Source organism: Crocodylus siamensis, chromosome 2, assembly GCF_052110815.1.
Source record: "Crocodylus siamensis isolate JL-2025a chromosome 2, ASM5211081v1, whole genome shotgun sequence".
In the NCBI taxonomy this organism is placed as follows: domain Eukaryota; kingdom Metazoa; phylum Chordata; order Crocodylia; family Crocodylidae; genus Crocodylus; species Crocodylus siamensis.
The window spans coordinates 277,739,397-277,763,901 of NC_143396.1; the positions used below are offsets into that span (position 1 = coordinate 277,739,397).

General features: G+C 43.3%; 1 long non-coding RNA gene across 4 annotated transcripts in view; it reads left to right on the plus strand.

Annotated features, from left to right (window-relative positions):
- Positions 1 to 24,505, plus strand: part of LOC149872258 (uncharacterized) — a 226,687-nt gene that overhangs the window by 78,025 nt on the left and 124,157 nt on the right. For all 4 annotated transcript variants that reach the window (XR_016440607.1, XR_016440606.1, XR_016440609.1 and 1 more), the window contains one exon: positions 20,287 to 20,343. This is a non-coding gene — a long non-coding RNA (uncharacterized LOC149872258). The remainder of the gene's footprint in view (positions 1 to 20,286; positions 20,344 to 24,505) is intronic.

A 24,505-nucleotide genomic window follows, 5' to 3' on the forward strand; every position in this document is an offset into this window, starting at 1 on the left:
CCTGGGAAAATTACTACTGAATCAGTTGAAGAACTGAAGAGCCGTGATGATGGTTTAATTTTGCTTTTGTCCCATCTTCCCCACTGTTCACTTGTCCCTCCCACTCTCCTTTGCACTGTGCCAAATGCACATAGATCAGACTAGAGGCAATTTCCTAGAAGCACTAGATTTTTTTCTTATTTTCTAAGAAAGGACATGGGGTGGGGGGGTCTCCCTCCATGTTAACACACACACATACACACAGAGAATACAGTCCTTTCCTCTGAGAAAAGGAATCCTGTGGCTTCTTCTCATCCTCCTGATCATGTGGGTAGGTTCGGTCAAACACACAAGGAGAAGCAATGCATATTCAGTCATGTTATCGTTATCATCTGCTGCAATGCATCAGATAGAAATATGCTGCAAAAATCAACATATTATTTACAAATTTGGCAGATTTGTGTAACGCTGCATCCCAGAAGCAACCCAAAAGCTGATTATGGGTCGAGTCTTTCATTGGAAGGAAGAAGAGTCTGTGGATATGACATTGGACTGGCTGCCAGAATGTCTGGGTTCATTTTCTTTTTCTGCCACAAATTTCCTTTGTGATCTGTGGCAACACCAAAGATACTATCTTTGTCTCATTTTCCCATCTGCAAAAAGGGGATAATAATCCTTCCATTTCCCCCATTCTTTGCCTATTCAGGCTGTAAGGTCTCTGGAGAAATCCCTTGGTGTATGTTTCTGCAGTGCCTAGCACCTGATTTTGTCTGGGATCTCTAGACCCTGCTGTCACACAGATGATGATAATGTTATACTTCTGCACAGTCCTATTCACTTTATTTATATTCTTGCTTTCCATACCGTGACATTACTTTCCTTTGCATTTTCTGAACTGTCCCTATTTTCTGTAATGCTCCTGTATTCTTCAGTTTTTATTTCAGCTACTTTTCTTCCTGATAGTAATTACTTCTCTCATCATACATGAATCCACATTTCACCTCCATCCATGGTTCATTTGACATTTTTTCTGCTTTCTCTTAAGTTGCTAGTTTCTCAGACTTCTCCCTTCAGCTTGATTATTTCTAAGTGGCTGATGTAATTGTTTAGTGCATTTGAAGCAAGGTTTGAATGTAGACCAAAAAAAAAAAAAGTGCCAATGAGCAGTATTGCTATTGACACCTCACAAAATTGTGTGGTTGGGACTTCATCCAAACATTACTGAAGTCATTGGAAAGACTCCCATTGACCTAAATGCACTTTAGTAATTCTGGTTTCTCATCTTTTTCTTTAATCAGTTTCATTCATTTAGAGTGCCCCAAATATATGGTCTCCTGCTATACTATTGATGTAAAGTGTTTGCAGTACTTCTCAGACTGGGACGCGGTTAAGATCTTGTTCGGGTCTGTTGATTTTTTCCAAATTTTCCTGTGTCCTGTTCCATAACCTTTTCTCTACATGTTAACTTTGAAATCCCATGGAATCAGCCATGAATCATGTTTTGGCACCATCCCAATGAGTTTCTAGCATTTGGCTGTAAATTCAGATTCATTATCCTTAGTTGCTGTAGATGTTGCCTGGTCACGACTGACCGATTAACTTGAGCCTCTTTAAGGTGGATTTGCCAAGTTGGACTTTGCTTTGATTATAGATCTTCATGGATGCAAATGCATCATTCCTTAGAATAAAAGCTCCTTCTTGACATAGCAATTAAATTTTATTCAAGGAGAGTAAATTGATTGGTGCCAATTGTATCTCCTTTGACTTCTGAAAAGCCTCTGCTATTCCAGATTGAGTGGAAAGTATAGTCATCGTGAGTGTTCCAGCGAGAAAATTTGACAGAAGACACTTAAAACAAATAACCATATACTGAATTGGTAAATGTTGATAGTATTAGAGATTTACTTCCTTAAGGACTTTGTTCTAATATCATACATTACTAAAATTTTCCTTCACATAATGGTATCTGGTTTGGTTAACAAGAAGCATATTCCTTTGCTCTGCAGAACATCTTTGGAATAGCGGTCATGGATTTCTTCAAGAAAATAACACAGTTGGTTCTAATGTCCTTACACCCCTACATTGGTACATTGAGGGAATCTGAAGGAATAGCTAAAATACTCTAATCATGGAATCATAGAAAATGAGGGTTGGACGGGACCTCAGGAGGTCATCTAGTCCAACCCCCTACTCAAAACAGGACATTCCCCAGCTATATCATCACAGGCAGGGCTTTGTCAAGCTGGGTCTTAAAAACCTTCAAAGATGGAGATTCTAGAACTTCTCTTGGTAGCTGGTTTCAGTGCTTTACTACCCTCCCAGTGAGAACGTTTTTCCTAATATCTAAGCTAAACATTCCTTGCTGCAACTTGAGACCGTCACTCCTTGTTCTGTCATCTGTAACCACTGAGAACAGTCCAGGTCTTCGGAAGCACCCTTCAGATAGTAGTTGAGGCCTGCTGGTAAGTCCCCCATCAGCCTTCTCTTCTTCAAACTAAATAAGCCCAGTTCCCTCAGCCTCTCTTCAGAAATCATGTGCCCCAGCTCCCTAATAATTTTTGTTGCCATCCTCTGGACTTTCTCCAATTGTCCACATCCTTTCTGGAGTGGGGGGTCCAAAACTGGACACAATCCTTACCAGTACTGAACAGAAGGGAACAATCACTTTCATCAATCTGCTGGCAACACTCCTACTCATGCAGCCCAGTATGTTATCTTTCTTCAAAACATGGACAGATTGTTAACTTATATTCATATTATTGTCCACTGTAAATCCCCAGGAACTTTTCTGCAGAGCTGCTGCTTAGCCAGCCTGTATTGGTGCATGGGATTTTTTTTTTCTAAGTGCAGGACTTTGCACTTTTCCTTATTGAACTTCATGAGATTTCTCTTGGTCCAGTTCTCCAGTTTGTTTGAGGTCTCTCTGAATCCTAGCCCTACCCTTCAGTGTATCTACTACTCCCCCAGCTTGGTGTCACCTGTAAACTTGCTAAGGGTGCACGCCATTCCATCTTGCAGATGGTTGAGTGTGGCCAGAGTGCTCACACAGCAGCTCCTGCCTTCCTTAGAGACAGCAGCAGGTAGCAACACCCATCCAAAGACTTCAACTTGTACCACCACAGTCTTCCTCTCAAACCATTTTTACCTACTGTCCAGCCAATGAAAGAAGGGACAGTATTACAGGAAGAGGCAGTAAAGCTGTCTGTTTATAAGGGGTGGAGGGATGGGGCTGACACTTCCACTTTAAACCCTGTTTTCATTTTCTAAACTTTAACTGCTTGTCTGCTTCAGGCTAAATTAAGGCAAAATCATTTAAGCTAAAATGGTTTGGTCATTTCCAATATCAGTAACTGGGGATGATGCATCATTCTACTCATACAAAAACATTCTTAAACTATTCCACAGAGAAGCTCTTGCATCTCAGTGCTTTTGAGCTAAGGCTTGAAAAAGTGAGGATGTACTGAGGATGCTCTGGTGTATGGGACATGCCTTTTGGTGTTTCAGTGAAGACTCTCAAGCAGTTGAAATTTTTTTTGCAGGTGCTCATTAGGGACTTCTTACGACTGAGTGCCTGAATTCTCCCAAGTACTCTGACTGCATTGACCACACTCCATTTTAATGATGTAGGAACTGAACTGGATTATCTTTGCAGTTGTTTTCTTTTGCTTCCAGGATTCACTGGGGCACCGGTTACAGGAAATTATATGAGACATGGCCTCCCCTATGCTGTCAACACTCTCTGTACATTTGTCTAGGCAGGAAAAAAGGCAGAGGAGTAAGCAATAGAGGTGTGTGAAGTGGGCCCTATTTGATTTGGATTCAGCTTGAATCAGGGACACTGATTCAGTTCATTGGTTTAGACCACTGTCCCTGCTTTGATTCGGCCAAATCTGAATCTGAAGATTCGGTGCTGATTTGGAGGGGCCCCCAATGTGCTCTCTGGTGGACCCAGAAGTGGACCAGAAGTGATTCTGCTCCACTTCTGGATCTGCTGTTGAGGGCACTGGGGAGCTCCTCATGCTCTTGTGGGATGCTCCATGTGTCCCAGCATTGCAGTATTCACGAGCCGCCTGCTACCTAGAGGTATACAGAAAAACACATTTAAAACTTTCTATGGTCGAATCACTGAATCTCTCCAAATTGATGTGGAAGGTTCCAGTTTGATTCCGAGAGATTAAAGGGTCTTCTGATTCTATTGGGATTCGGGGATTCGGCCACTAAATTGGCCTGAATCTGCCAAATCAAATCAGAGACTGAAGCTTCACACAGCCCTACTAAGCAATGGAGATGGAGAGATGGGAGAGGAAAACAGGAGCTGAGTGGAGGGATGATAGCATAAGAATACTGTAAATGGTAGAGAGGACATGATCTAGTGGGTGGGTGTCAATAGCAGTTGAAGGATGGGAGTGGTACTGGTTAGACATAGATTCAGAGGTAAAGAGGACAGGAAGATGGAGAGGATGGAAATAATGGGGGGAAGAAGGGAGGGAAGCAGGAGATGGGGGAACCTGGTGGGTATAGGACTTGAGGAGGTAGAGGACAGGAACTGTGAAGGTATAAGAGGCAGGAATCAGAAAGCAGGGAGAGCAACAGCAAAGGAGGTACGGAAGACCAGGATGCGTTGATGGGGATGGGAATCCAGAACTCTGTATGAACGTGAACTATATGCACTAGATATGGGTAACAGGTAGGTTTCTGTACAATGCTTTTTTGTATACAACTAAAATATGTAACTTTTACTCCACATTTGTGACTCTTGGTGTTTGCAGTGCTTGGCCAAAGTTCTCAAATAGGAATTAAGGAATCGCAAATGCTGGGCATGTTAGGAATATGCTGGCCTACCTTAGGTAATTTTGCCTGAGCATCATAGGGCTGGGAAGGACCTAAGTCTAATCTCTGGCATGGATGTAAGAGGTACTGTTTCTCAATCAAGGCAAATGTTTATCCAGTTTCTTCATGAAAACCTTCATTGAAGGACATTTTATAGCTTCCTTGGATGACTCTTGCTGCTGCCCAGGCAAGGAGGAACACACAGATGGGAGAGGTGGGAAGGGTAAAGCCAGACCTGGGTGGAAAGCTGATGATAAAGAGGTAGCCTGTTTCATTGCCTTTACATGTAGGAAGGTGTTATTTTGATATTTAATATAAAAATGCTTTGCTGTAGTTTAGCACACTTTAAATTGCCACAGACTCCAGAGAGCATTTATAAAGGAACTGTTCCTGTCTATATGATTTCCTGGCAATAGGCAGACACCAGGGTTATGCTATAACAAACCTAGCTATCCAAACCCTCTTCTGTATTCATTGGCTGGTGTGGCAACTGAAAAGTATGTCTGTGTAATAAAAATGCTTGCTGAAGGCTCTATGAAGATTAGACCAAGTGTTTTTCAGTATTTGTTTAGATATAAAGCTATAAGTTGTTGCTAAAAGCCTAATTATAGTTTACGATGTAGTGAGGCCTTGTATAAAGTAAGGCCTAGTAAATTTAGCAAAGCCTAGAAGTAGTAAGGCCCTGTGGTGCAGTTAAAATTACCTTATCAGAGGAATGCAAGGCTTATACTGCTATTGGTCAGTCTAAGGACAGTTGAAAAAAAAGGAATCTAAGTGGTCGTACGTTATCAGTGTTTTTCCAGAAGCTATACATTAGCTGAAATATCTGGAAACCATTCAGAAGGAAGATGCAGCTCTGTGAAAAGGATTAGTTAGCTGTTGCCTGGATCAGTGGGCCTGTGGACCTTCCCGGCACCCTTCAGACAGGATTGTCTGGGGACACCTGACCTTGCTGAACTTTGTGGAAAGAGAAGCTTGCTGTGTATCGGGCATCAGAGGGACTGCCGATAAGTTGCCGATGTGAATTGCTTTTGTCTGTCATCGTTTGTCTTCTTACTATGCATAGTTGTATTTTTCTTAAGTCAATAAATCTTTCTTACCTTTCTACCCCTGACCACACTCTCAATCTAAACCCTCTGCAGGCAGCTGGGACAGCTAGTTTCACAGCCTGTCACTGAGGGGGATGTGAGTTTGTTTGCCTCTTTCATGGCTACGCTAATGAAGGAAGAATTGCCTATGTTCGCCTTTCTTATGCCATAGCAGTCATTTTTGAGACTGTGGTATTAAGAACAGTGATTTCAGGTTCTTTGTCTTCAGTTCAGGTCTTCTATAAAGTCATATTTCAATTTCACACTTAGAGAAAGGAAAAAAAGGGCTACTGTGTCTTTAAAGGAGGAGAGGCATGCAAAATAATGCCACGCTGCTTGCAAGTTAAAGACTCCAGCTTCTCCCTCATGTACTCATGTTCACCAGATTCATCAAATATAAAATAAATTATAATTTCTCAGGCTATTGTGTTTAACAAAGCTTTGGAGACATCAGTTGCCTTATTAACATTTACATTCCATTTTTATGGCTAATATCTCAGAGAAATTAAGTAAAGCTTATTAGTATTTGAAATGGTGAAAAGACCATTTTTTGTCTTGTTAGTCCATGATGAATTCTAGCTGCGTGGATGAACAGTCATATGCTTAATGCTGCCACATGTTTCTTTCTTCTATCATGGTTTCAAGGTGATTTATGTTTTTTTGCTTATAATTATTATTTTGGGGGAGGAGACGTGGGTTTTTAGAACTTTTTGTTTTGGGAAACAAGAAAGTCGAAGTCCCTTTCCGGATTATTGCACTACTTCCATTCCTCCAACATAGAGCGTTTTGGGGACCTAAAAGAATAACAATTGAACTTTCTTAAAGCAAACAGTTATTTTCTTGATAACAAAACGCTCCTGCTTAAAATGTGGAGGTAGATTGCTCTCTCCGTTATTGTATCTCCTTTATCTCTCTTCCCAATGCACTCTTCTTCATATGTGAACAGCTACCAGCCAACAGGATATCCTCTAACGTTGAAGCATTGACACATTTACCTTTTCCTTGCTCCTTAAGCATACATAGGCAAGTTTTATTTGCATATCTCCTCTTTGCCCCATGCAACTCATACAGACTTCACTGCAGAAGTGGCTACATATATAGCCAAATGAAACCAGCAAAATATGCTTTCCTTGTGATCAAGCCTTCCTCTTCAGAATGAGGTTACCTAGGCATTTGCCTATTTGGTATATAGATGCTCAAGAGTATTAGTGACTTGTGTTCATTAATTTGCACAAAAGAACCATTCCCCTGAACCTTGAAATTACTGCTGGGTTATAAAGCTGCCTTCTGCTAACTGGATGCTTTAGTTGTCTAAACTGTAAAGAGCACATAGCCTTAATCACCCCTTCACTTCAGCGTGAATTTTGTGTGTGGGACTGAATCTGGCTGGTAGACCACAAATACCTTCAGGCAGGGATCCTCATATATCCTCTTGCTGACACTCAGGGCTATATTAAATATAAGAGTAAGAACAACTAATAGTGACACACAGTCAACTGTGGTTCTTGTTTCCAAAGGACTTGGCGGCTTTCTGTAGGCACTGAGTAGATAATTCTCTGATTTCATGGTAAATCAGAAAACAACTCATTCCACCCATACAAGATTCATGCTTGGCCTTGTCTCTCATTTGGGATTGAACACTGTTTGAGAACACTACAAAAGACGTTAGCAACATTTCTCTACAGTGCTTCATTTTAGGCTGCTGGTAGTTTCTCTGGAATGGATTATATTATGTCTGCACCCAAAGAAATGTCAGATAACTGTTCTGTGTTCTAGTGGAATATCTGAGATAAATGCATTGAACAATGTGTCTCTCAGAAGAGTCTGCACATAGATCACATGCTGTGATTAAAACTCAGCTAGTGTCATGTTTATTCTGCCTTTTTTTTCCCGATGTGCAAACAAACCAAAGACCAAAGAGCAGATTTGCTTTGTCTCTTCAGCATTTCCCATTTGATTACACAACAGTAAATAAACACTTTTCACACATTTTCTATGTGGTGATGTGCTGCCACAGTATATCAGTTACACATACAGAGGATAGTTCACACATACAGAGTATAGTCCACATAGTAATGGTGCCGATTGTCCCTTTATATATGAACACTTTGTTCCTATAACCCCGCACATTTGTGCATGAGCATAAACAACTTTGTTCCTCAAGCCACCTACTTTCATTGGGTTTTGCAGCATCACAGGGCAGTCTTTGATTCCTGTTGACTCTTTTCTGTGCTCTTCCAGTGCCACAGACAGATCTAAATCTAGCCTTAGTGATCAGTTGTGCATTGACCCTGTATAGAAATATCTTCAAGAAGCATAAGGTGCCTGGAGAAGTTTCTGGTGGAAGATGAAGATGGGGCCAGAGGCTGCTGCACTCAGGCAGTCTCCAGCAGCTGAATCCAAAGGGCTCTGTTGCAACAGGACATAAGGCAGAGCAGTCCTCAGACTACCTGGGCCAGGGTTTGAACCAGCAGAGGATTGAGCTGTTTAATACAAACTTTGCCCCTCTCCCTCAAGTGAGGTCTTGTTTCAGTTGCAGCTGGACTAGACCCAGTGATTGCTCCTAGTGGTTTCACACATTTTACGCAGTGTAAGCATTGTGTGGGTCTTCGAAAATTTTGGCCCATCAAATCATATAATCCATTTCTCTAATGTTTAAATCAATGTTTTGCTGTTATAGATCGCAGACTGAGGCACAGAGAATGAAGCACTCTATTTACAGAACAGGCTCTGTCAAGAGCATTACATACCAGTAATTCTGGCACTTGTAAAATTTGAAAACAATGAGCCTTAATCTGCCATAGTCAAAATTGTAATCCATCATATTCTAATCCAGTTAAACAGCACGATCCTGATGCAGTAATGGAAACTAAATTCAGCTGGTCTAAGTCAGCATCATTCCACTAAACTTAATGCATGTGTGACAATTAACAGCAGTTTAGCATCCAGCCCTAGGTTCTGGAGGAGATTTCTAAGACCAATGAATGCAAATGTGTAAATGTTATGTTAGCTTGTCAATAATCTGTAAACTTGCATAGCATCGAATCATTTAATATTGTATAGTACTTTTCCTGATAGTTACCTGATATGTACTGTAGTGTCTGACAGCATATTGAGCAGACAGTCTATGTGTTGCTTCATAAAAAAAAAATGAAGTATTTTTTAAGAGTTAGACTAATCCTGGGAGGCATTTCTTTATCAGATAGAGTTGGAACAACCCTTAAGAAAAACAAGAAACCCTCTCATCTGTGAGAGAAAAATATGAAGTAAAATGTAACTCAGCGTTAGTATTTCTTAGCAAAGACTTCCCAAGCTCTTTTGTGCCGAATGTCCAAATCTACATTTAAATGGAACCATTCTGAAACTATGTTCCGCATGGGCATACCCTGATCAGTTTTCTTTGTAAGAACAATGGGGGAGGTAAAGTTTTATCATGCAGAATGATTGATACAGAGTAAATTAGCCATCAGAAGAGAGACAGATCATTTGTTGAAGGGGAGCATAAATGGCTGAATATCCACACACTGTTGGATTTACATCCTACTGACTTGCATGCTAAAACTGAGATTACTGAACATCCAGAGTCCAGGTTTCAGTTAGTTCAATGCTGTTCAGCTGGCAACGATAGTGTTTTTGGAGTTGAGTGACTGGGAACCCAGCATGCTTTCACAGCAGCTTGTGAGGTGGTTAGATTGGCATTATCTCACCTAATGTGCCACTGACATTTAAACCCCCCCTACAGCAATATGGTTAATTGCATGCTGTATTAAAAAGGCGGACTAATTGGTCCCCAATTTATACTATCAATATACTGAAATTACTTTTTGGTTTAAATACAAAGTACAAGGCAAGACCTTTTGGCAAGCCAAAATGTAACTTGAAATAGGAGAAATCTTACAATCTGATGGTATATGTGCCAACTGTTAATACCAAAACAGTTACTAAACATACGAATTTAATCCCGTTTTTTCAAGAAAAATTCAGGTAACTACTTTGTGTGCTCTATTACAATGCGATTAAAAGGGCTGTTTCTTGTATTGGCTTATTTATGGAAGTGAATTGTCCTTAGTAATGCTACATTTGCCTGTAACCTTGTTTACTAGCATTTATGCAAGCAGTGACAACTACATAGTTTATACCGTGCTAATGTGTAAATTGAAATCATGTCTACTGTGGTGGATCAAGCTACTCCAAAAAAGAGCAAAAATCTGAGGCTGTTCTCTCTTCCCATCCCTCTCCTTCAAAAAATGACAAGGGCATGAATGAAACATCACCAAACAAATGTATTGCCATAGTCCCCAAGGACCGAACATATTTTATCAGCATTTACAATGAAAAGAACAAATAAATGAATCTCAGAATTACAGTGGCTCCATTTCTCCTCCCCTCCCTTCCTTTTTTTTTTTTTTTTTAAAGTTCATTTCCGAGGGCTGCAGGATGCAATTCCCAGGTCTGGGCAAGTTCTATTATGGAGAAACCCTAATAAAGTGCAGAATATCTTTTTTTCACAGTGGAGCACAAGATATTGTCTTGGTAATTCTACATTCACTTTGTTGCACCTTATCCCAGCAGTCCAATATGGAACCAGATTACCAGCCCTGCCTTGCAAAGCCTTTACATTATTTTGCTTGATAAATTGAGCACAAGTCTAAAATTGAAAAGAAATCCTGTTTTTATTATTGGAGACAAATCTAGCAAGCAGGAAGCATATGTTGTGCTTTGGACCACATGCTGGGGAGAGGGAGCTTGAGGCTCTCACGCCAATCAGTTACTTCAAACAATACCCAGCATCCACCTGGGACAGAGGCTGTGCCATTAGTCTTGACTGGAAGAGCTTTCTAATGCCAGTAGGCAGCCCCAAGGAGCAGAGGAACCAACTGACAAAATGTCACATGAAAAAAAAAAAGCAAAAGAAATAATCAATAGGTGGGGTATTGACTTGCATTATTTTTCTTATGGTTTTATACGAGACTATGTTGATTCAATAGGGACTGGGGGGGAGCATGTTTTAGACATTCGCAGAGGGCTTATGTGAAAGCATTAATGTTACAGAGCTAATGCATGGATCACAATAAATGCATGGCCCAGAAAGCTCAGTATTTTTCAAAGGGCAGCGTTGAGTATTGATCTGTATTAGAAATGATAATGAGGTTATTTTGTGCCTCAGTGAAATACCTTAACTGTTTCGGTGCTTCAAATGCATCACATCTAAAGTGCTTGAGCCTATGAATTTTTAATGCCTCCAACTTCAGTTCCTAAATTTTCTGTCTCTCTTATTCAGCTTTCAGTAGGGACTTCGCTTTGTATTCCTGGGGCACTGCTTTCTAGTCATGTAGATAGCCTTGGCTTTCCATTTCGCTTTAACGGCCCATGAGCTGACAGTCACTGAAGTTCAGTGCTTTGGAAAGGGAAGCTCATTTCCAAACATTTTGCAGCATCTTTAATGCTTGAAACTCATAATCCATTTCAGAAGTGTTGGCAAGGGCTGAACTGTTTCACTTTTCCAAATGCAGGCAGTTGTTGGGGCTTGAAGAAAATACAGAATTTTATTGTTAATTCATCCAGGATTTGACTTGAATTGTTTTATATTGATCAAAAAGAAAATCCCACCTCACCTCATCCAGAAAAAAACAGCAACTTCTGCACAGTTCTTTCCCATTATTTGTATTTGTCACATGTTCCTGGCCAGTGAAACAATGCGAGTAAATTATTAAAGTGAAGCTTGAATTTGTATTTAGTACAACAGCCTGACATTTATAATTAGGCTAGCTGAGGTAGCGAGAAAGTGATCTACAGTGTGACATAGAAAGGGAAGCTTTGTTATTACAATTTTCTGCTGAGAGGTTCGAAAAGATCTTATCTTTATGCAAGCATATGATTTCCAGAAATCTCTTATTTCTGATGAATATCTTTTGTTTTTTCATTTAACTTTATTTCTAACTGTTGGTCAAAAAAAGATATGAGATAGAGCAGGCAATTTACTTTGGATTCACCTTTGGTACTGCATATTAAAAGATTTTGTGAAGATAATAAATCTGTTGTTCTACTGAAACCAGTTGGGTATCACAGACCTATTTGGATAGCCAAAAATATATTTCCTATCTAGCATTCCACATGTTAAACTATCATCATTCCTATTTCTCCTGAAATGCTTAAATGATAAAACAAAGAAAGAAACAAACATCCCAAGAAACAAGCTTAGCTATTTTGAAGTCATTTCAAGTTAAAATTATCTCAACTTACTCAAAATGAACGTTTGTCAAAAGCGGACTCAAAATTGCACTGAAGCCAAGAAAGACGCACATGGTAATATACTCTTGTCCACGTTGTTTTTACAGAATCATAGAAAAAATTCTGAACCATGGAGCTGAATTTTAAAAAACGTATTTTTTTTTCACTTAATTCAATTAGACGAACTACCCTGGTTTATAAAATAGTGGAAAACCCCCTGTATTTAGACTTTATGGGCAAGATCCTTAGTGATTTATCTCTGATGTAAATCCAGTCTGGTATGGCAGATTTGGGCACCGTTTTCTCTAAGGAGCGTTGCTTGTAAATAACAAATTTATATATGCTTTTAAGGACGAATATTAAAAAATGCTCCATATTGTAAGCTGAAGTCAATAGTGTAACCATTGGTGGAAGTAGGAGCAGAGTTAGGTCATCATTAACTGCTTTTAGGGGGGATCCTGTCTTTAAAATCCATACGCTTTCTTTTCTAAGCAAATTATCATGTTGTGTACTGATTCTGAGCTTCCTTGATTTTGCAACAGTGTAGCCTCATTGGCTCCATTGGAGTTACTCCTGGTTTACACTTGGGTGAGGTCAGATGGTGCCGGGCGGGGGTGGTCTAATTCTCCCTATCATTGCCACACCAAGTTTGATTTGATGTAAAGCCTATGAGGGAACTGACAGCCAGAATGGCCCAGAAGTACATTGGTGTTATTTTTAAGGTGGACTGTGACATCTGAGGTCAGCAACAGAACTCTTGCTCCACTACTTTTTCTTATTCTATACTAAAATTGGCATGGTGGCATGCAGCTGTTTCTGCCTTTCAATTGCAAGGGAGGTAGAAGGTTGGGAGGAGCTAGAGGAGGGCGATGACCATTTCAGGGATACTGCCTTAAAAACAGCTTTAGGAATGTGAAAATAAAAAAAGCCCTGAAAATATATTTCCTACCATCCTAGATGAGAAGCAATGGAGGTATCTGATGGAGAAAGTCCCACAGAACAGGGTTTTCCCTCCATAATAAAGATGATCAGAAAGAAAAAAAATACTGTAATTCTTTGTGATTTAAATAATAAATTCCTTGACAGCCAAAAATATGGGTTATAATGTTGGGAATAATTATTGATCAAATGTTTCTAGGCCAGTTGCTGTATCATGGTTGTTGACACGATGTTCATGCGGTGCTGGGTCCGGAGGGCAGAGCAGGGCCAGGCAAGGAAGCTCAGTGCCACTGCTGCAAACCCTGAGCCACTTGCTAGGCTGAAAAGGCCGCGGGGGAAGGAAAGCAGGGTAGGGAGCCCAAGCCTGCAGTGGTCAGCCTTGCACCCACCCCACACAAAACTGCAAAATCCATATTTTTCTCAGTTAAGAAGGAAAATCTGTGTTTTTTTCCTGTTTTTCCATGGGAAATGGAAGGCCCAGATCCCTGCTGATTTTGTGTGAACAAGCAGAGAGATAAAAATGGGGCTAAATAGCTCCAGCTTTAACCCTGGATGAAGCAGTGTTAAAATTGGTACTGTTTTGCTCCATTTGTATCATTCTGGTTTTGTCCACACACAACTCTTAGAACATAACAGCTGATTTGCAGCACCCCCCCCCCCAGTGAAATGGCTCCAAATATATGTGTCCATGACCTAAAATAGTGGATGATTTTATGAATCATACTGAGGCTGTCCTGGTGGTTTCAGCCAATGGTTTGGCAGAGTGAGGAGCGCAGCAGAGGAGGTGCCAAATTATTCTTGTTATTGGCAGATTTTGGGACCTCCAAGTCCAATCCCTTCCCCAAACCGTGAATAATTATATGGAAAGATAACAGTTCCAGTACTGACCTATGGGGTATCCCACTTCTTACTTCTCTTTACTCTGAGAAGGGACCATCAATTTTGACTTAGCTTCCTACTATTTAACAAGGTGTTAATCCACAGCAGGACATTGTTCCTTACCCTATTGTAATTTATTTTACTAAATAGCTTCCAGTGAGGAATCTTGTCCCAACCCCCTTGAAATTCTAAGTAATTTATACTCATCAGGTCCATTTTATCCAATTTTATGAACTTTTACAAAGCCTTTTATTAGGTTGGAGAGGCATGATTAAGTCTTGCAAGAACTCAGTTTGATTGATCCTATCCCCATCAGATGATGTTTACTCAAGTGCAGCAGCATTCTGGCTGTAAGTGCATGCTCCATCAGCCCCTCCCAAACCCCCCACCCCAATTTGACTTCCTTCAAATTGGCGGCTAGATGCATGCTAAAAAGTTAGTTCCTTGGGAATGTCAAGACTAGTTTCAAGTTAGGAGTAAAGATTTTGGAAACTACCCTTTTTTTTTTCACAAATTCACAGACGTTTAGGGGTGAAAGGGACCTCATGAAATCATTGAGTCCAGCCCCCTTGATCCGGGTTGTATGTCAGATCTAGTCATCTCATGAAACCTATGAATTCCTTACAAAAATTTCTAGGAGGAAAAGGTATTTTTCATAGGTAAATTACCCAGAATGGTATAAAATAGGTGCATACCACAGTGGAGAAGAATAAATAAATAAGATAACACAAGGACTGGATTGACCTCTCAGAAGAGAGAAGCAGCAGTGAACAATTGGGTCTACTGTTCATGGGTATAAATCCTAGGTCTCTCTCCATTTCTATCACTCCATAGCTCTCTCTCAGATTCAATGGCTTTACAACCACCCTACCCTCCTTAAATAGCTAAACAGGCCATATTGTCTTAGTTAGATGAGTAAGAACTTAATAGGACTTCCCTCTTCTTTGATTTGTGTCTTTGAAGTTTGTCCCTCTCTCTCTTTTCAGCTCCCTGTCTTAATGTCTAGCTTCTCTTTCTTTCTTCATCCATTTTTCTCTATTTTTAGTTCCATCACTCTAACCTGATCTCTTTTCTAAAGCTCTGTTTTTGAATTCCTGTTTCCAAACTCATACTTTTAATTCTCTATTTTCTGATTCAGGGCAGGGCAAGAAGCAATGCGTTTAAATTGTAGCCAAGCAAATTGAAGTCATATATGAGGACAAAAACTCCTAACTAAGTGTGGTAGAAGAATGGAATAAACTGCCTAGAGAAGTTGTGGGATTTTGTTCCTTACAACAGCAATTGTCAGCCAGGGTGCTGTGTGACACCCTGGGGTGCCTTGAGATACTTTCAAGGGTCCTATGAAGTGTCACATGCTGCTAACACTATTAGGTATACACATGTGATTCATAAGGTAAACCCAAAGGGCGTATCCACACAAGTGCACATGTGCCTCTTGCAGCGTTTCAAACCCCTTTAAAACTGCAAGACGCATGTGTGAGAACAAAAAACATTCTCCGTGCTGCCAATTTTCAGTGCAAAGGCAAAATTAGACCCCTGGATATCGGGGTAGTGAGAGGGGAGGAGGGACTGGGGCCTGGCAGGGGGCATGTAGGCTCTGTGGGGGGAGAATGGGGGTAGCCCCCGAAGGGAAGCATGTGGCCCCTGTTGAGGGACTTTGGCACCTGTTAAGGGGCTGTGGGCCCCTGTTGGGGGTGGGCTGTAGCTCATGAGCAGTCCTCCCATACACCCCTCACACCCAGAGTCCCTCCACAATCCACCCACAAACCACAAACCCCTAAGCCACCCCCACAAAACCCTCACCCACATACCTGGCCTTGTAGATCAGGAGTGAGGGGACCCAACTGGGGGCAGGCTGTGGGTTGGGAGTGAGGGACAAGGGCAGGGACAGGGGCAGAGCACTGGCATATCAGTGCTGGTTAGTGCTGGATATCTGGTGAGCAAAGGGGGTAGGGGCAAAGGAGCCTGCTCAGAGCTGGCACCCAGGACCCAGCTGGAGGTGGCTGACCTCCTGGCCACTTGGAGTCAGGAGGACAGGCTTTGACAGTTCAAAGCAGGCCACTACACTTGAGAACATCTGGGTGATAGCTGCCCAAATGGCTGGGCTGTGGCACTCATAGCAGCAATGCTACACAAAGGCTAACTGTGCAGCCATAGCCCACTGGCAGCTGGCCCAGAGATGCAGATGCCTCTAATGGCCATGCAGTCCCCATCCGGGTCTGGCAGGTGCACAGACTTGAGGCCACATGCTGTCGCAGGTGGCAGCAGGTCACAGCCAGGCAGCAGCCCCTACTCCCAGACTGCTGCAGTGGGTAGAGTGTGCAGGGAACTCTCCGGGCTGCTTCAGCAATCCAGCTGCCACAAGGGGAGGTATCTCCAGGTACCAACTGGCTGGGCTCCAGAAGTTTCTGAGAGTGAGTAGCCCTGTCATACTTACCAGGGCAGCTTTTTATACTTCTGGGGCCAGTATAGGTGCTGGCCCCAGCTTCTAGCTCCCTCTGGCTGCAGATCCAGGAGGAGCCAGGCAGGGTTATTTTGCCCCAAGTGGCGCAATTTGCCACATACCAAAGTGCATGTCCAGGCTTGTCTGCAGAGGCAAAAACCCCCAGCTCAAATTTGCACCACTTCTATCTGAGCTGGTGCAAGCACACATACCTGCATGTGTGGATGTGCCCAAAGACTTCAAATAGAAATTCACAGTGTTAAAAACATTCTGACCTGTTGTGGTTTTTCTGTGTTCTCTGTATTTATTGTTTTTTCATCATCAGAACAGAATGAAATGTAAGAGCTGGCATTTACTGAGGGGTGCCTTGAGTCTACTGAGGTGTGCCAAAAGGTTGAGAACTACTGCCTAAGAGGTTTGCAAGAAGAGACTGGTTGGGCGTCTATCTAGGGTAGCTTAGGAGCATCAAATTCTGTATCTGTTGGGAAGATTCAATTAGATGACTCTTGAGTTCCCTTCCAATCTTATGATTTCCACCTCATCATTTACTACGGCTACCTATGAACCTAGTTGCTGCCACTTCTCTTTCTTTACAGCCTATTACCAATGGTGCTTATGGCCATATTGCTGTTTTGGTTACTAAATGCCAACACTGCCCAGTTTCTGGCATGCTGTCTTTCAGTACAGAGCTTGGTAGAAGGGCTGCTCAGGGGTTCAATTATCATGTACGTGCACTCAGTCCTGCACCTTCTTCAGCCTTGAAGTATTCCTTTAAATAAAATATCCCAAGATAGATCAGAGTCTCTGCTGGCGAAGGCTGTCAGTCATGTAAAACTTTCAAAGAGGAACATGCCATCATTGATGACTGATAGTTTTTGAAGCGCTGATCTACAAGGCTATTACTTTACAATGAGGAGGAGGCTGGTCAAGGAATGTTATTAAACTCAATGACTTCAGAACGTTGAAATACTACTTTCTGATAGCCCCGGTTAAATATTAACAGGGTCTGATTTGCAACTCCAGCCCCTATACTCCAATGCAGCTCTGCTGCTTTTTACCAAACTAGGACTTCCTTGTAATTCTGTGGATGTCTTTTATGAGCCTAGTGTCCCTTAGTATTCATTGCTGGGAATGTGTAGTTAATTTCTGAATAGAGAAGAGATTTCAAGCAAAGATTCTACACAATTGCTTACCTGCATTTGTACCAATTAGCTTAAACTCAAATTGTTTCACAGAATCAGAAGGGAACTGAGATTCTAATTTCCTTCTTCCCTCTTGTTTTTCTTCGTTATTTGTCAAAGCCTAGTGACTAATTCTATATTAAACATGAATATAAAATAGATCTACCAGATGTTCTGTTGGCTGCAAAACTTTATTTAGGTGCACGTGGTTTGTTTTTACATGAGAAGGTCAGAGCTTAGGGATCATTGTATAAAAATACAAAGCCCTGACTTTATTTATTTGTATGTGTAATTTTGTGAGTGAGTTTAGGGAGTGATTAGTGGTGTTGGCTTCAGGTGGCATAAAGTTGGCAGGCATTGTGCAAGCTGCCACACTGCAAATATACCTTAATCCCGACCTGCGGCAATTGGGTCTATTGCTGTTTTTAGTCTCTCTGGACCAGAAGCTGCCGATCATGCAGGGTTGGACTGTATTTGGAATGAAGATGACAGATACATTTGGACTAAAAAACCTGTGATTCCTTCTGCTTGTGCTACAATGGTAGAAAACCCATTGATTTTCTTGTATGTCCTTGAAGCATGTGAATTATGTTTTTTTAATCCAAGTACTTCATATGTTTTATATGTTACCACCTTCTGCAGATTCTGAAGTGGGTAGAGTGTATGAGGAGGTTGCTCTGTACTTTTGGACCCCAACACCACCCCATACTACTGACTACTCATAAAGGAACATACCTTTAACTCTCCCCATGAGTGAGAGACACAATGTTTCATCATTTCACACTAGGTTTGCTGAGGTTTTGAACCTGGAGTTGGAATTCAGCCCAATTACCAGTATGAATAGACTATGGATGGTTTTTGACTTTTGGATGGAAAGCACGGAAATTTTGGAAGTTTCATGTACATTTCTGGCTCTCTTAACCAGATAGGCTACATTGATTTTGAATAGATCTAATTTCTTTCCCTTCATCACCCTTTTTCCATTTTCACCTCTTTTTCCATTAGAAAGAAGAGAAAAAAAGTGTTTAAGAAATTTTGAAACAATGAAAGAGTATGAGATTGTAATTTGTGTCGACATTTCTTGTAAAAGTATTTTTTGAACTACAACAACAAAATCACGTGGAAAAATTTTCTATATTTTTCTTAGGAAAAGAAATGTTTCTCTACTGTTGAATGCAATTTGCTTTCCTGTTCTAGGATTTATCTGAAGACGCTTAACTTTAAAGATGAAATGCTGAGTTGTAAACTGCTGTTGTAAGTTCCACAGTAATCTGTTTTGGGTCTGGTACTATTTATCATTTTTATTAGTGGTTTGAATTAGACAATATTCTGATCAAATCTGTAGACACACAAAACTGGGAGGTGTTCCAGATACTTTGGGGGATTGGATTAGAAGTTAAAGATAATTTGATAAGCAGACAGTATGAAATTCAACAAAGACAAATGGTAGATGTAACATATAAAAAAGAAAAAAAACAAGTGTATAAATACTGAATGGAGGAGTAGCTCTGGCAAGAAGGGTCTGGTAGACCCTAAACTCAACATGCGTTAGCAATGTGATGTTGTTGCATAAAGAGGCAATGACATTTTAGGTTGCAATAGAAGAAGCATTGTATTCTACACACAGGAGGTACTAGTATCACTCCAAGCTGCCCTAGACACGCCTCAGTTTGGGGCACCACATTTTAAGAAGGATGTAGAGAAACTTGAGGCAATCCAGTGGCACGCAGTAAAGATGGAAGGAACTAGATATGATCAGTGTCGTGTCACGCCCCACCCCGGGATGGCTGTGGTGTCCCTAGGGCACCGTGACCATGCTGGCTCTTCCCCAAGTTGTCCCTTTTCCATCTTCACCCTTTGCCACTGAGTTCGCAGTGCCGCACACTCCTCAATTCTGGCTTTTACCTCAGTTTCAAGTGACTGCTTCTGGTCCTGTAATGCCTCATAATTTGTCACGTATACTCTCACTATCTCCATTTCTTTCAATATATCTTTCTCAGTCTCCTCCGACTGAGTATGGCTCTCAATTAATTTTTCTCACAACTCTTGCACCAGGTGTTCTGACTAAGTATTGCTCTTGCCAGCTCCTCCTGTAACTCCTCTAACTGGTCCTCTTGGCTCCGTAGTTCTTTCTGTAGAGCCCCTATAATGCATTTTGATACTTCTACAGCTGCTGTAGAACATCCTTCTGTTCCGCCATCTGGGCCATACAGGGTTCAGGAGACTTGGTCCTCCATGCAGCCATCTCCTTTTGCATCTGTAATCAACCATGCTGTTCACCAGTGCATCTGGTTTGTATGGGTCTTTCAGATGTCGCCATTGCTGGGGGAAAAGGTGGCCTACTATCGCATCAGATTCCAGAGGGTCCTCAGGGCTTCTTGCCTGCCATGTCTTTGCTGTAATAAATGTATTTAGTAGGGAGGAAGATGCACATTCTGCCCCTCCTGGTCTGCCTCCCTTACATCCCACCTAGTACCAACCAATGATGTTGAGTCCCGGTTTTCTGGGTTTGGTTATGGTACCATTACACGTGTCTTGGCCTTTTGAATTGGTATAAATGTATACAGATGTCAGTTTGCCTCACTCTGCTTAGGCCATAGTGGAACTGACCTAGCCTCTTCCTGACCCTGGGTTACCTTGTCTCCCAGCATCAGTTCCATTCTCCTTGGTCTGTAATTGCTGTGGAGTGGACAGCTGTTTCTCCTTCTCTCCGCAGGTCCCTGGTGCGTCCAATCCAGTCTGGAGATGTCAGGAGCCCATGGCTGTGCTTCAGGTGAGTAATATAGCCCTTCTGGGCTTGAATTATCTCCAAAAGCCCCTTCCTGGGGCTGCCACCACTTTCCCTCAGTGGGGCTTTGCTCTACTCTGGGCTGCTTGTTGCCCGCGAGGGAACCCACTTCCAGTCCATCCTGCCTCCTCTCCAATGGGGTTTTTATTCCCTTTTCAATGAGCTGGCTGGCAAATCGGTGCCAGCACGCAGCCATAAAATGCACCCACACCAGCGTGGTCCCAGCTCCTCCAAGGTCAGCTGCTTTTTGCTTTTTTTTTCTTCTGGCATGTCATTTTCTCTGGCTACGGCTCTGGACCCACTGCTCCTCTGGCTCGGTGTGGCTTCGCACTGGCTCTGCTTGTCTTTCCCCCCAGGTAAGTTCTCTTCTGGGGTTCTGTTTTTGTCACACCATCTCTTGCAATTTCTCCTCCCACTGTTTGCTCTTCTTGGCCTCATTCATCATGACCCATTCCAGCGCTCAAGTCTTTTCCACCTCAGCTGCAATCAAGTGCTTGATTTCCTTAGACCTGCCTTCTTTCTTCTGTGTTGCACCTGCAGCTCTAAAGTGGCAACGTTTGCCTTGGCTTACTCCTTCTGGAACTTTACCATTTCCATTCACACTCTAGATGAACAGTTTTTTCCTCCACCTCATCTACCAGCAACTGCTAGGTGAAGGCTTCTTGCCGCAGAACTTCCAGAGTCTCTGCTATGATTCTGTCTGGCCCTACTTCTTTCCTGGCTAGGATCTAAAGTTTTCCCCTCTTCCATCTCTAACAGTGGTATTTTCCACCCTCAGCTTTTCTTCCTGAGCCTCTGCCTTACACTCAGCTTCTCCGTGATTCTATACTGGCCCAAAGGTTTGTTTCCCTAATTAGGGACACAGGGTTCCTCTCCGTGCACTGCCTTGTTTCCCAGCTAATGCAACACTGTCAGGTCACGGCCCCTCCTGGGATGGCCATGATGTCCCTAGGGCACCGAGACCATGATGGGTCCACCCTATGGGCGCCTACTAATCTCGTCTGCCATGCCTTTCTGATATAAATGATAAACTGGGAGGCTGCCCTTGAGTTGCTGCTTGGTCACAGTCCTGACAGACTCCTCTAAACCCTGTGGGTTGCTGGACCCCTTTATTTTGTCCCACCCTCAGGAGGTGCCTTAGGATACCTCCAAGCCTTATGAGCTACATGTGGGCCTCCCAAACTATCCCTTTATCATGCCCCATGCCTCACAGACATTATGTAGACGTTGTCTTGTGTTGAGGCCTCAGCTTAGTCTGGCCTCAGTAACTACACCCTCTGTTGCTGGGGGCTATTCACTCCCTGTAACTGTGCCATCTCTGGCACTGGGGTCTGCTCACCCCCTCTTACTATGCCCTCTCTGGCACTGGGGTCTCCACACTGTAGTGTGCTCCAGTGAGGTCTCCTTCTCCCCAGTAGCCTCAGTCCAGTCCACCAGTTTAGATAACATCAGAAAGCACAAGGCTCTGGGCTACAATGCAAAAATAATATAGGGTCTACCCTCTATCCCCTTTAAGAAAGCAAGCTTTTCTCTCAATTGTATTGGCCCCACCAGTACTTGTGAGCTCTTATAGCCCCTTACTTCTACCATGATCAGAACAGGCTGTCAAGCATCTCCAAGCAGTTTCCTCTATGACAGCTCCTTCCCCCTTGGCTGCTGCCAGAGATGCTAATCCTCTAGTCCCAGCCCGGGGATTTATATATGTCCAGGGCCCTGCCTTCTTCCAGTCAGCTGACTGGATGCAGGTGCGGGATAATTCCCTCATTAGCCTGCTGCCTCAGTAACTTGCACCTGTGGGGTTTCTGCCTGGCTGCTAGGGCCCTCTCTCTAGGCAGTTTCTGTCCTTAAAGGAGCAGACACCTTAGTGCCCTGTGGCAATCAGCTTGGAAAAGGAGATTTTGAAGGGGGACTGTGGCAGGACAGGGCCTGGGTAGCTGTGGTGCCCCCTAGGGACCACCCTAGTCCTACCCAGACTTCTGGTCCTCTGTATAACCTCCCTTGTTTATCAAGCCTGTCACACCTTGATGTTCTTTTCATGCTGATTGGGAGGCTGCCCCTAAGTCCTGGAGTGCTCTCACCAGTGTCTTATCTCTTGTGGTCTCTGGGCCCTCTGTCCCCTATCAAAACAACATGGTTCTCTGTGGGTATCTCTTATGCCCCAGCAGATTGACTGGTGCCTATCTGGCCCTTATTAAACCTTAGGCCTTTTAATCATGGACTCCAGCCTCCCCCACAGCCACACCCATGCCTTTTGGGTTTCACTCTGTTGTCACTTGCCTTCTTATATGGGTGTTAGTCCTTTTAGCCTTGGTCTACAGGTTAATCTGACTGCAAACTTCTTGCCTGTGCTCACTTACTCTGGTCTGACCTTTCAGTCTGTCTCTTATCTTCCACAGCCTGCCTCTGTCATCCCCTCTGGGCTCAAGCTCTGGCCCTCTGTCTCAGGCTGCTTGTACCCACTCTGAGGTTGGGCCCTGGCTCCCTTGGCTTCATCTTGCCTCTGTCTCCCTTGAGTCCCTGCCCTTAGCGAAGCTCAAATCTGGTGTGCCCCTCGGCACCGCTGCACAGCTTCCTATCCAGCCCTGTTAGCCATAGCCGGTCCTCTGGTATAAAAGCAAAACAGAAGGCCAAGCAACTGCTTTAAAGTCAAAGCTCACCTCTGGGTCATCATACCACTGCCAAGACACTTCCCACTCCCCTAGCTGTTGCAGCCCTGGGTATACATGACATGGCCTGTGCATCCCAGTCTGCCAGCCTAAGCTCGCAGGAGCAATTCTGCCCATAGAGTTAAAAGCTGTACTGCTCCCTCTGTCCCTGGAACCCAGGCTTGTATTTCCTGGCCTCCTCCCCTTCTGGTCAGGTTTCTCCCGACTGGCCACAGGTATGTCTTTCCAGCCTTTAAAGCAACCTACTGTGTTTCTCTGGCCAAGCTGCAGTAGTGCTCTCGCTGCCTAACCAGGGCTTTGCCCTACAGTCCTATTTCTAGGCAGCTAGCCATGCAATAGGCGTTTATAGCCCATGGGTCCCCAGCTGCCTACTTCCCTGCAGCTATCCCAGAATCTGCTGTCTTCACCTGCCTGGGCACATACCAACTGAGGTTTTTCCCTTAAAATATCAGGAGGCCCTGGCTTCCTGTTATAGGGACATGGTAGGAATTAAAAAAAAAAAGGAAATGTTGACATAATGAAGATGGTAAAAAGTGTTTTTCTTTGCTCCAGAGAGCAGGAAATGAAGCAGTGGGTTTAAGTTCCAGCACAGCTGATTTAGGTTAAACCTTAATGTAACAGCGAGGGGTCCTAGGGGTGGCCATGATCTCCCCTAGCACCCCTACTGTGCCAAGTTGGTGTTAAAGCACCCCCACATCTCGCCTGCCTTGCCTTTGAGGTTAACAATGTTTATGGGAGGCTGCCCTTAGTTCTCTCTGACACGGTGACCTGATGGATCCCAGTCTTAGTTCTATCTTGGGTGACTCGGTGCACCCCAGCCTTATGGGCTATGTGTGGCTCCAACCACCCCTGTACCACGCCCCAAGCCTCACAGATGTACCGGACATTGTTTGGTTGATTCCCCTCTCCGTGCCCCACTGGCGCTCTCCGGCTTGTCTCGCCACTGCCCACTCTGGGGCTTCTCGCCTTAGGGCTCAGGCAGCCTCGGCCTTACCTGGCCCCCTCCCAATCCTCTGTTCCCCTTCTCAGGGCTGGGGTCAGTGCACCCCTGAATGTTGTGCCCTCTCTGGCACCAGGGTCTCCACGCTACCACGGAGCCCCTATGAGGCCTCCTTCAACCCCTAATAGCCTCACCTGGTCCTCTGGTGTAACAACAACAAAACAATAACACAAGCCCCTGGGCTATAACACAAAGTTAAACCTCCTGGCTAAAAATCCTCCAGACCATACCACCTCTCACCCGTGTAACTAGCGGCAGGTATTGTCAGGCCTTATTCTCCTTCCCACCTTCAGGCAGTACTCCTTTTTCCTATCTGCAGGGAAAGGGAGAGGGAGCACTCACAGCCTCCAGCCCGGGTCTTATAGTAGTCGGCCCTGCCCCTTCCAGTCAGCTGACTCACCAGGTGTGGGCCCTTAACCCCTCCTGGTTGCCCCTAGCAACCAGCACCTCAGCCCATACTACTGCTTTTCAAGTACCTTAG